Source organism: Athene cunicularia (genome assembly GCF_003259725.1).
Source record: "Athene cunicularia isolate RWA chromosome 4 unlocalized genomic scaffold, athCun1 chr4_part3, whole genome shotgun sequence".
Lineage (NCBI taxonomy): Eukaryota > Metazoa > Chordata > Aves > Strigiformes > Strigidae > Athene > Athene cunicularia.
In genome coordinates this window covers 18,811,777-18,824,537 of record NW_020799100.1, presented here as the reverse complement: position 1 = coordinate 18,824,537, position 12,761 = coordinate 18,811,777, and the positions used below count along the sequence as shown (strand labels likewise).

Here is a 12,761-nt window from a genome sequence, read left to right as displayed (position 1 = left end):
CTGCGCGCCGCAGCGGCGCCGAGTTCAGGGTCTCTCCGCGCAACGTAGGTTACGCGGCAGGACCTCTGCGGACTGGTGCGATTCCAGGGCGCGACTGCGTTGCCGTCCTTTGGCAGCTGCCAAAGCAGGCAATTAACTAAACCCAACAGAAATAAAACAAACTCAGGCTTGCCTAAAAGTTAGGATACTTTTTTTTTTTTTTCTTTTTTTTTTTTTCCCCTCCCCTTTCTTGTCCAATTTTATTCCCTATGTGGAAGCCGCTTACGAATCGTGCTCGGCACACTGCACGGGAAGAAGCGGTTCGTGTTTTGGATCGTGGATCTGCTGTTGCAAAGCGGTCTAACTTCCATGCAGTGGGGCAGGCTTCACTACTCTAAACGCCTTGATGATGTGCTGAGGAGCCCATGTAGATTGACATCTTGTGCAGAGAAGGCATTGAAGGTAAGAAGGGGGCTCGGGGAAAATAAGGGGGTGTTATGTCCTTTTCTGTGATCTCTTTTGTCCAGCATCCCCCTTTCAGCAGAGCATCAGCAGTTCACCCAGAGCAGCATGGATAGGCTGGAACTGCTCGAGTAAAATGCAAGTCTGCTCCTGTGAAAAGTACGTGGAGCTCACAAGTGATGGCAAAGGATGTATTTATTTCTAGTCTGATAGCACAGCACGTTTGTGATCCCTGCTCGGCGCGGGCAATGAGCTAACTCACAGCTCAGGAATGAGGAGATCTCCGCTCTCCGGCTCTGCTGGGCAGTTTGCATTGGCTGCTGCATTTTGTTGAATGTGTGCCCCCCACCACCTCCCTAGAGCATCCCATCATCCTGCTTGTTTTGTTGTTTTTCGCAGATATAGTGTCTAGTATTAATGAGAGAGGGAGAGGGATGGAAAAAAAAAACAAAACATATGGAACATTTTATTGATGTGATCGTAATCCTGTAATGGAGATTGCATTAAATGAGGATTGCATCAAAATGCCTAGCTGCTGGGGAGAGACGAGGAAGCAAAAAACTATGCTGCATTGTAAATGAAGTTCTTTGAAGGATTTTCTTGAACCATGAAGGGATGTCTGTAAGCTTAAAGTTGCTGTATATGTGGAGTACTGGAATGGGATAAAAACCAGATCAAGCTGAAATGTATTTTAATTCACTCGAGCTCTGGATACAGTTCGAATTGGTTAGAGGCATTGCAGTGATGTCCAATGAATTCTTGGTTTCAGCTATGGAGACCACAGAAAGGCAAGAGAGAGGAGAGCACAGAAAGGCAAGGAGAGGATTTTATCGTTTGGGGAAGAGAAGGATGGTTCATTTGTGACTTTTGCCATAATGGCACAAAGCTTACAGCCTGCTGGTTACAAGCAGAAACCCTGTAGGCGACCTGGAAAGCAGAGGATTTATCCCACTTTCCTCTTGCAACCTTGGTGTAGTTGCCTGTAAGAGTAGCTCCGAGGTGTATGTCAAGAGGCAAACAGGGACTTACGTGCCCCTCTCGGACACTGAGAGACACTGTGAGCTTGAGAGATGGACTCGACTCCTCTGATCCTGTCCTTCTGAGCTCGAGTTGATAATACATTTTGAGTAATTGTTGCTGCTTATCTCAATTGGCAAAGGAGAGGAGAAGATGTCCAAGTTTATTGAACCAAGGCAGAGCTGAGGACAGTAGATACTATCAACCCGTCCTTGCATTCTTTTTGTGCTAAATTTTATTCTGGCATAGAGAACTGAGCTACAAGGAGCACCATCTTCAAGCCTTACTGAAAGGAAACATAAAGAGAACAAAAAGATTAAGCCAAACATAAATTTTAACTTTTTGCTTGTGAGCAGTGGAAGTAGCAGTGATCTCTCAGATTACACAGGTCAAAAGAGGTAAGATAGGAAAAAAGTTATTTCTTTACTAACATTTACACACACCCAAACAAAGTTGGCATACAAATAAACATCACGGAGTGGGAAAGCACCATTTCTTAGAACCACCTAAGTTATAACTGATATTATCAGCAGAGAAATTCCTGTAAGAATACTCGACAGTATGTAGCTGTAACAGCAAAAGAGCTGGTTAAATACAAAATTACATAGAATAAGCCAACACCAAATATCTGATGTTCTCAGAAGTAATTTGTTTTCCCACTTGAGTTGTGTACAAAATCTGAGGCAATAGCTCCACAGTTCAGTCTCTCTCTTGCTGTATATTTGGCATAAAGTTGAGACGGAAACACTTATTTAAAATAAAATGAAGAAGAGCAGCGTAAGCGTACTGAATTCCTCTTAAGCATTTTATTTTGGCAAAAGATGACTTTTAGCGAATTGTAAGAGATGGGTTTAGAATATTCATGGCTAAACTCCAGGGAGCTTAGTGTTAGCTCAGTAGGCAGAAGGTTCTTCCTCTAAAGAGATATCTGGAAAAGATGTGTTTAAATTTCAAGCCATATTCAATTGAGACTGTTGGTTTCTACATTTTAAAAGCATTTGCTATGCTTCTTAGGGGAATGATGCTTAATCTGGAAAATAAAGCAAGTAGTGCTAGCTCACTTTTTTTATAGAAAGAGCAAGCAGTGTGCTTTAATTGTACTTCTGTATCTACAAATGCTCCAGATTTGACTCTATTTTTTATCAAATAACAGCTGAGGAAAAATTAGTTTTTCGAAACCATGGTTATCCATGCAGATCTTGGTCTGTATTTTTGCTACAGAAGAACTCTGCTTCATGGCTGCATTGTTCATCCTTGCAGCATTTCTTTAAATGTGAGCTTTGCTATAGTTAAAGGATAATTTATATTCAGTGTAGTACTGTCTGCTCAGTGGAATTGGCTTTATACATCACAGCCTCTGCAAAAAAGGAGATCAAAGATCTGAACCTGTGGTCCTGTATTGCATTTGTATTCTACATGGACTTGAGTAATCTTATACTGGAGCCATTCACACTCCCATAGTTAAGAATATGTCAGTCTTTCCAATAAAACACCCATTTGCTTAGTAATTTAGCAGCTAGTTTTAAAGACAGTCTCTAAGCTTAAGTTAAACACATATATATATTAAAAAAAAAGAGATATCCTAAGCAATGTGCATAATAACAATTGGCATTTGCTAATAGAGCACTGTTAAGTTGAATTTATAGAAAGCTTAGTAGGAGATAATACCTGTCTGAAAAATTTGGAGATGAAAAGGGAAAAAAAACCCCTTTCACATTTGAAAAGCCCCCTCTGGATCCAGGTGAGTTAATACCTGGAGTTTAAAGGGGCCTGTGATTGTTAAGCAGGCAGTAGGGCTTTTCTTAAAGGAGAACAGCACTGGCTCAGAACTGGAATTAGTCAGATCACAGTTTAATGGTTCAGTTTTAGACTGGGTTGGAACTAATCCCTTTGGCATTATTCCGGTTAGTTGTTTTGAGGGTTAAGTTACAAGAACAACACCACCCCAAACCTTGTATCTTAACTAGTGAAGTTATCCTTTCAAATAAGCTAAAAAGAACAATACAGTCTTGAATAATGTTGACTGTCTGACACAGGTGTTCAAAGCATCTGGGGCATGCTGCTGCTAAAGCGCACTTGCCAGGTAGCCCACCTGAGAAGAGCTTTCCGTCACTGGGACAGCCGGTGGGACTAACAGTCAGCTTACACTTAAACAGATCCCCTTCTTCTAGAGCATCCACAATCTTTTACAATGGCCTGTCTCAGCCAGATAACTGTCTTCTAACAGTGAAGTAGTTGCTTTGACTCTGCAGACAAAGTATGTGAATGCCTAAAATCACTTTGTGCATATTTCATGTTAGAAATGTAAAAAGTAGAATTAAAAATACACGTGGATTCAATGTTGCATGTGCTATCTAGTACCTAGTAGTAAGTTCAAGATACAGCTTGCTGTAGTCCAAGTATTTTGGATTGGATGGAATAGATGAGTTTTGTATGAAAGTTTTGTCATTTAAATAAAAATTCACAAGGGGGATGAATAGATTTCTGCCCAATTACCTCTTTGTGCAATGAGATCACTGGGAGGAATTTCTAACACTTGTCTTTCCTCAGTGCGGTGAAGTAGTGATGACCGTATCTTTCTTGGGTCTTCTGAAAATTCATGCTCCCTGCAAACATACAGGCAGGTACTACAAAGCAGAAAATTTAAGGTGGAAACAGGAGTTTGATTATCCCTTCAGATCTGTGGAGAGACTCCCATTCTCGTTATCCAATGGTAAAATAAGGAAAATAGGTTTAAAACACTCTTTTTCAGTTACACTTTCTGAATTAGCAGAGTGTCTTGCCAGGAAGCATAAAGGCTTCTTTAGCTTTTGCACATTTAAAAGCTCCACTGAAAGAGGAGTTTAAACTGTCCTTAAATTTGTCTTTAAGGTGTCATACTGTGAGTAAGAGTGGGATTAGTGAAAAACACATTTTGAGTGATATCTACCACCTCTGGAACAAGTGAATGAAAGATATATATGTATTTTTTAAGTTAAAAAAAACTTTTTAGAGAAAGGCTGGTGTTTCCAAATAAGGGAAACAAATACTGTTCTTAAAATCACACAGTAAGATTTCACATTTGAATGGAAAAAGCCCACCAAACCCACCTCATTTGCACAGGAAGCTTCATGAAGTTCCAGGGAAAATTAATATAAAAATTAGAATACAGATAAAAAAAAGACTGTGACATTTAGTCTGTAGATACAACCAAATCATGGTCGTTTTGACAGTAAATAAGAAACTGTAAGGGGTTGTCCGTAGCTGTGTCGTAATTAAGCATTCTTGTCATTTGAAGTCTTTCGTCATTGCTTTTAAGAAATACTCTGTTGAAAATTACTTTGTTTCAGATACACTTAACAAACCCCATGTTTTGCCATAGATTATGTAAGATTTAGCCTTCTTGATCCAATATGGCCTGAGCCAAAGCTTCCTGCAGTCTGTGGAAAAAACTCCTGTTGGAACAGGGCCTTCAGTAATTCCTTCCTGCATTTCCTAAGGTACATACTTTAACTTCTGCCACTTGTTTAGGAGTTATGTTAACGTCATATAGAAGGCATTCCCGTACAGGAGTTTTGCTTGCATGGGTGGCAGAACTTCACCTGTTTAACAGCAAGGGCTTTCCTAACTTTTCGGGGAAGTTCTTTGTAAATGGCTGTTGTTTTCCTTCATTGAAGTTGCGATTGAGTCCGCAAGGATTATATAATTTCAAGGGAACCTACATCATCAGCTCAGCAGAAAGCCCAATATGTTCTCAGAGAGGCAGATGAACATTGAAATTGTTGGAAACTTCCAAATTCAATAGTGAAATTATGAACAGAGGTGGCCCATGGTATTTAAAACCCATCTCTGTGGGGTTTAATATGGCAGTTCACTGTGCTAAGAAACTGCCTGCTTCATTTTCCTGCCAGGGGAACATCTTGCATTGTGTACTACTTCGATTTGATATGGTTGTTCTGGGGATGATTTTCATCCTCCAAGCTGGTCTAGAAATAAGATGTCACTGGTGATGTAGTCTGTTTGTGTATCAGTGTTTATCTGTTACATCCTTAAGGACATAGTTTTATTATTTTTGTAAGAATTTAATTAGTAATTATGCGCGCTTTATGCTGTCTACTGAAGTAGCAGGAAATACATGCTAAAGGGAAAAAGAATTCAAGTAAAAGTTTGGAAAGCTTTAGGCACAGCGTATTTAATTTAGCCAACTACTTACACCGTCATTGTTACTACTCTGTGCTATCTTGTTAAATAAATAAATGTTTATGTATGAAAATCATGATCTCATGGATCTACAATCACATAATGTGGGCATGCTGAAGCCATGTACAGTCTGGTTTCCAGCTTTAGTCCCTGGCACATAAGATGCAGACATGCCCACCAAAAGAGAAATGAAAAATATTTGGGGGATGCCGGAATTGCAGGTTCTGTTAAAATGGAGCGTAGGGAACAGTCATATAAAAAGTCCAGCTCCTGCCTTCAGCCTGTAACTCAGATTTCATTAGGTTGTCACATTTTTTGATGATCCGCCCGAGAAAGGAAATTTCACGACTTTGGGGAGGAACCGAGTTTTACCTCTGCTGATGGAAGTTTAAACCCCATGTTTAGTCATTTATGCAGATTTTGTGATTGCAGAAATATGTATGTTCCTGTCTTTTTATAAACAAGTATGAAACTGTGTGTCCTGACAGGCACACGGTTACCTCGATCATTGGCTTTACTTAGTATGCTGGTAATTTTCTTCCCGAAATGGAGTGTAGCTTTAATAGGAAGCATTATGTCAGGGTGCAGGTAGGCTTCACGAATTGGAACAAGATTTTTCTTAGGACTTGTATCATGAATATGATGAAAGACTTCACTTTTCAATGCTAAATAGTCAAAGAGTGTGCCACAGCATTCCCTAAGGAAAAGCGCAGAGGAACTCTAGTGTTCTGAAACTTCGTTAAATGGTGACTTAATAGGAAGTGTAATGTGCATATATAACTCTGGGCTCAGAGAATCTGGGACCTGGCTGTAGTAGTTTGTTCAGATTACAGTGCTGCCAGTAATTTATAAATATATGCAAGATATAAGGCATGAAAGTAAAGCTATCATTAAATGAAGTAATGGCTTTACTTTGTCAGTCGTTTAATTGACCCTTGGAAAATGTACATGGCAGTGTGTTGTAAATTAAGATCTAGAATCCAAAGCAACACAGCAATAATTTCTGGGATGAAAATTGGGAATGAAGTGCATAAAATGAATTTTCTGTTCATGTCCCTGCCTTGTCCACATGTGAGACTTTTCCAGAACAAATGGATTCCAGCTAAGAGTTTCATATATTTTCTGTGATTGGGATTCTACTATGGGAGATCAGCCAAGTGCTTGTCAGACAAGTGCACGTTCTGTCTTATTATCAGAGAATTCTTTTTAAAATTCGTGTTTAGGGGATCTGTAATTTTATGATTTATTGAAGATAACTGCATATAAAGTAAATCGAGGGGTTTGTTGTCCTAGTTAATTTGTTACAGTTTTCTAAGATAATTGAGAATGGCCTTTGCCTCTGGGCAAATAGCAGCTGAAGTAGCAGGTATCATTACTTTATCTTCTATGGTGCCACCATAAACTCAGGAAAAAAATCCCATATGTGTACGTGTGTAATTGTCTCTGGCATTAGTTAAACCTGAGGAGGAAACCTTATAGAAGGGTCCTTACATACTGGAAAATAAGTGTATTTCAATTGTATATAATCAATCTGGAATAATAATGACTACAATCTGGAACTATCATAACATTTTGGTATTCACATATTCTTCCCCTGTCTTCTCATTTTTCATCTTTAAGCTCTTTAGAAAGACAATACATCTAGGAGAACACTGTAAACCACACTTTCTTAACAAAAAATTTCTTTTAAATACCTCTTCAAAAGGCTACAGAATTGTGGGCCATCAGTTATATTCATTATTTTTTGACAATATGTTCAGTCAAGTAACAGTTTCTATCTTTCACAGTCTATCTTTATCTACATATACAAAGAAAACTATTTTCAAGAGCCGCTCTGAAAGTACCCTAAAGCATAATACAAACTATGTTTGAGATGAGTTCACGTAACATTAACTGAAGGTGTTTCAAGATACAAAGGGGGTGAAAAAAAAAGACATTTGGCATATCAGAAAAAAAAAAAAAAATGACCACTTTAAAAAAAGTGAATGTGAGTCAGAAAGCAAAGACATTAACAGTCTGTGTCAAAGAAATGTATCACTGGTGTGTGGTCACAATCTGTTGTGTACTTCACCGAGGAATAAGGTTAGGTAGGATGTGCCCAGCGTTGATAGTCTTCTGATGAGAAATGAACCACTAACATCTTCTGGCTGTGGTGCTGTGTCAGTGCGGAGCCGTGAGCGTCACTGAACAATCTGAAGCTTGTGTGCTAAAGGAAGAGATATTCTTGGTGACTAAATACCAGTCACTTTCTAAAGAGTTTGGGTGTTGCCTGTGTCACTTCTGAATGTTTTAATGAAAGTGCCTAAAAATTCCTGCTTTCTTCTCCTGTCCCTGCAAACAAAGAAGATGAATTTGCGTGGTGCCCGCTCTTCTCACTTTCTAAATTCAACAGGATTGTCTATTAGAGCATGATGTTACAGAGTGGAAGGATACTTTCTAATAGAAATAGAAGTGTCATTTTAACATGTAGGTGAAAACTTCTTAATAATTCCTGCCTTCTTTTTCCAACAATGAGGAAACAAGCATCAAATAATAAAGAATTCACGTTCCTCTTCAATGATGCAGAAACTCAGTTTCGGTTCTTTGAAAACAATATATCTTTGAATTAACTCCGTTAATTGCAGTTGAAAAGCTGCAAACTAAAAATTTTTACCATGGAACTGAGGCAGGACTAATATTTTCAGATGGATTTCCATAGTTTGGGTGCACAAGTCCCATTTTCAAAGTGAATTGAACTTTCAGAGAGCCTAAAGCTTGTCTGCTTTCAGGAATCTTTTAAGGGTTTTTGAAAACACCACCATTTCTGTTAAAGACTGGTTATAGTAACAGTTTGTACCTCATTCATGTTTTCTTAAATTTCATTGAATATTAGGGACATTAAAACTAGTCACATCCAATATTCAAAATATAGTGGAATTCAAGGATGATTATTGTATCACAAGCCTAAAAGCAAATGATGAACTGAAGCTAAAAACTTGGTCTTTACCGCAGTTGCACAAAATAAACTTTTTAAAGGAGTGATTATGTCCTTTTTATCAACTTTGTTTTATTCAAGCAGATTTTAAATACTTAAATAGAGAGAAGGAGGAGCAGAGGAATTAAAAAAAGCTGTCACAGAAATGAATCTGTTATAGTAGGACCGCTCAGCATCATGATGTGGGTGGAGTTTGGGGCCTATTAGTTCTTATTTAACATTCTGTATTTTGTGGCTCATCAACCAGATGTGGTTAAGCATCAACCAGCCTGTACAGTTAACTAACTGGTACTGAGTTGAACCTTTAACACTGGAAAAAGACCCGGTTATATTTTAAGACAATCACACTAAGCATGAATTCCCATCAGAAGAAGAGATCCTTTTCACTTTCTGCTGATCTAAACTTTAAAATGCAGTCAGGCAAACTGAGACAATAAACAGAAGTGAAAGCACTGAAGGAAGAGGTTGGTAAAAAGGAACAAATCTGACTGAAATTTGCCTGAATTTATGATAAAAATTGTTTATTCATTATAGTGGACTAAATCTGAAACCCATTTTACTATCCATTAAGTTGGAAAAACAAAGTAAATATGCTGGTAATTTTGTTGTGATAGGACAGTCTTTTTTTGTGGTTGTATTGCATTACTGGGCTCAAATTCAGTTAAGAACTTTGTAACAATGTGAATGGAATTTCCATTCTGTGGAAATCCATTCTGTCTTCCAGTTCTGTGTTTGAGTAGTGCTTGTTGGAATCACTGTGTCGTTCATTCTTAAATTACAAAAAAACCTTCTTGATTAACAAAATATTATTGCTCTTTGAGACTGGTCAGCTTCATGTACTGTGTTACACAATTTGTTCAATAGCTGCTTTCTTTGGATGTTTTTTTTTTACCTTGCTAATTTAAAGCAGGTTTCAGGTTTTGGTTATTGTTTAACATCAATAGGAAAATATAAAAACCCAGAATATTTGCCTGTTAGATTTCATGAAAGCTCATGGCTTTATAAAAGTGCAATTTGTTATGAGTCCCCTTAATGTCAATGTTTGTATTTTTCTTGTACTGCACTTAACAAAAATGAGTATTTAAAAAGTAATGTCTGAATCAAAAATAGTGCAACATGAGTCTGCAAAAAAATGTGTACAGACTCAGTTCCTTATATGTAATTCATTTTGGCAGGTACAGTACTTTTAGGTTTTATTGTATTATAAACGCTAAAAAAGCTTGAAAGAAATCATTGGAAAAAGGTTTAGAGTAAGTGATTTAGATGAGGCTGGCAGGTGGTATTGTATGGCTACTGCAAGATTAACTAAATTCTGAAAATTCAGTCACTTCTGAGTATTGGATCTATGTCTTGATTTAGTCGTTGCTGAAGCAAAAGTCATCACTTTGATCTGCTGAACTGCGAGACAGTGGTTGATGGAGATATTAATCAACCAACAGAAACTACTTCCTCAAAAATTGGGGATGCTGCAGTGACTGGTCAGGACATCTCTTTAACTGCTCTGTATGTTGTTATACGTATACATCAGAAATATGTCAGACTGTGACATTACAAGTATGTCTGATAGGGAAGACAGAAGTGTAGGGAACCTTTAAGGGACAGTGAAGTTGAAATGGTGACGTTTCAAAATACTTTGGGGAACTTGTTAAATAAAATACCTGTCGATGAGCCTCACAGAAGTTAGGTATACTCAGGTATTTCTTACTCTGATCACTGAGGGAATTATTTCTTAGTCTGATCACCAAAGGAATTATAATTTTTAATAGACTATTTTGTGACCCATAAGAACAGATTAAGGATTCCTCTTCTTTTAATACATACAGCTTTGATCGATGTTGTTCTTGCAACCTCAGCCGCAACTATTTTGGAAGGAGAAATGTATGAAATCCTTTGTGGGTTGGCAACATCTACCTTCTTCCTCAGATTTTGGAGATCTACTCGGTTTCATGAAGGACCCTGTAAATGGCAGCACTAGCTGTAATTACATATTTCTGTCAATATGAAGAGTTGCCTGATGTCCCTGACATCACTGTGATTTTAGGCTGGGTTATGCACGCTAATTTGCACTGGATCCTTTGCCATTTTCTATTTTTCCCAAACCTAAACTGCATATTCACCTGAGTTTCCTGGTGATAAAAAGTGAATTATTTGAAGCTACAAGCACATAAAATAATCTTGGTAATAAACAAAAATAAGTACTTGAAGCGGTTTCTCCTTTTGGCATACAACAAAAATGTTCACTTAATATTCAGAAGAATCCTCGGAAATTTTCAAAGCTTGACCTAAGGCCCTAAGCAAACTGATGTAACTTAGAAGCTTTAAGCAGACTTGGCCAGACAGCATCTCCAGAGGTGTCTTCCAGTCTGAACTTCTCTATGGAAAAGACATTGACTGCATAGGTTGTGCCTTTTTGCTTTGTCTTGTGATTTTTTGCTCAAGTTCAGGAGCTTGCTATGTCCGTGCTGTTCTGGTTGTTCGAGGAGTAGCGGAGAAGTGAGGGACAAGAAGAACCTATTAGTGACCAGAAGAGAGCTGGGTTTTTTGTTCCTGGATTTGGATCTCAACATTGTTTGCTATTCCTGTCTCTGTGTGTGCTATCTGCTGTAATTTTGGAGGCCTCCTTCAACTGAGGTTATATAGACAGTCTGTCACTTCAACAAGTTGTCTATGCGCTGTCTTTCTACAGTGCCGTTCTGAATACAGTTTAAAGTACTGCTTTTGATCTGTGAAACACTTTTAGTTTCCTTCCTCTTTGTGAGGAAGACCTGCTGTACATTTTTGTTCTGTAAAAACCACTGGAAACCAGAGAAGCCTCAGCTTTATAAACGGAGCTGAGGCCAAGAAAACCTGAAACTGATTCTTTTCCCCTAGTTCTGCAAGACCTAAGTTAGTTGACATTCAGAGTTGTAAGACAAACTTGTTAATTCAGTTTTTCCTGAGGGTTTTCTGGAGTGGACACACCAGGTGGAGTATAATTTTGTTTGTGTTTGTCAAGAGTGTTCTGCCGATGCCTCATGTTGCTGGTTTAGCGCTCTTTACTACAAGAGTGCCTGGAGGTTGATTGACAGGTTCACTACAAAAATGCAAGAAATGCAGTTTCTAGAGAGGGACTTAACAATGTATGGACTGTGCAGATAAGAGAATAAGATAAGGTTGAGAATAGACAATATTTTTATCAACAGAAATTTAAGTACTTTCACTAGATATAAGAGAAAACCACTGTGAATGAAACCAAGGTTCTTTAAAATTCTTAAAAAGGATCTTTACTGTTACAAAAGCTCAAATATTTTCTTTGTTTCATCATGGAGTTATTTGTCAAAGCAGGCAGTGAAAAAAAAAATGTGCACTGGAAAGCAGTGATGAAGGTGCCTGAATCTGAACTAGAATTTAGTGATTTGTCATTGTTGTTGCTGTTAAAGCTAGACTATTTAATTTCAGGTACTTTCACTTACTGTCTATGCTGTCTGTGTAACATGATGTCATTGGTATGTTTTTTAAATGTCTAAAAGAATCACAATACTGCATATGCTAAATTTAACTGAAATTTAGGTTAAAAATTACTGCCATGGGTTTGCGTTGGATTATGTGGGCCAATTTTGTTTGAAAGCTCAGCAGAATACTGAATGTACTCCTTCAGTATTTTCCATCCTTGACTCTTGCTGTACCACTTCACTATCCATTTTGTCTCTGCTGTCTGAACAAGAACACTTTCTTTCCCTTGAAACATACTTAGGTGTTCCCAAAATATTTCAGTAAATCTCCACTGTTTGCAGTTTGTTTGTAGTTGCTTGGTCATTAAACGTAGTTGTTCCACAATGATGGACCGTTTCCTTCAGATGACATCAAGGAAGGTTTCTTATCCTAATTATTTGTTTATTTTAATGAAAGCCTGTAAAAGGCTGTATTGCATTTCTACCATTAGACAGTCTCAGTCTGATATTTTCAGAACCCTGCAGATGTGGATTTTAAATAAATGAAAAGAGCAGATGGTATACAGGGAAATCTTTGGTAGGCCAAGAAGCTAAATCAAAGTTTCCCTGAGTTCCAGGAGGTATCCTGCGTAGGGACTGTTTTTCCATCACTAGGAAATTTAATAATAAAGTGCTGATCTATGGTATGTTGTAGAATTTCTTAAATATGCAGAATATTC

General features: G+C 37.9%; 1 protein-coding gene across 3 annotated transcripts in view; it reads left to right on the top strand.

Annotated features, from left to right (window-relative positions):
• Positions 1-6: 6 nt before the first annotated feature.
• The window catches only part of PCDH11X (protocadherin 11 X-linked), a 507,269-nt gene continuing 494,514 nt past the window's right edge, over positions 7-12,761 (top strand). For all 3 annotated transcript variants that reach the window (XM_026848512.1, XM_026848511.1, XM_026848513.1), the window contains exon 1: positions 7-441. The gene's annotated coding sequence lies outside the window, so the exon portion shown is untranslated. The remainder of the gene's footprint in view (positions 442-12,761) is intronic.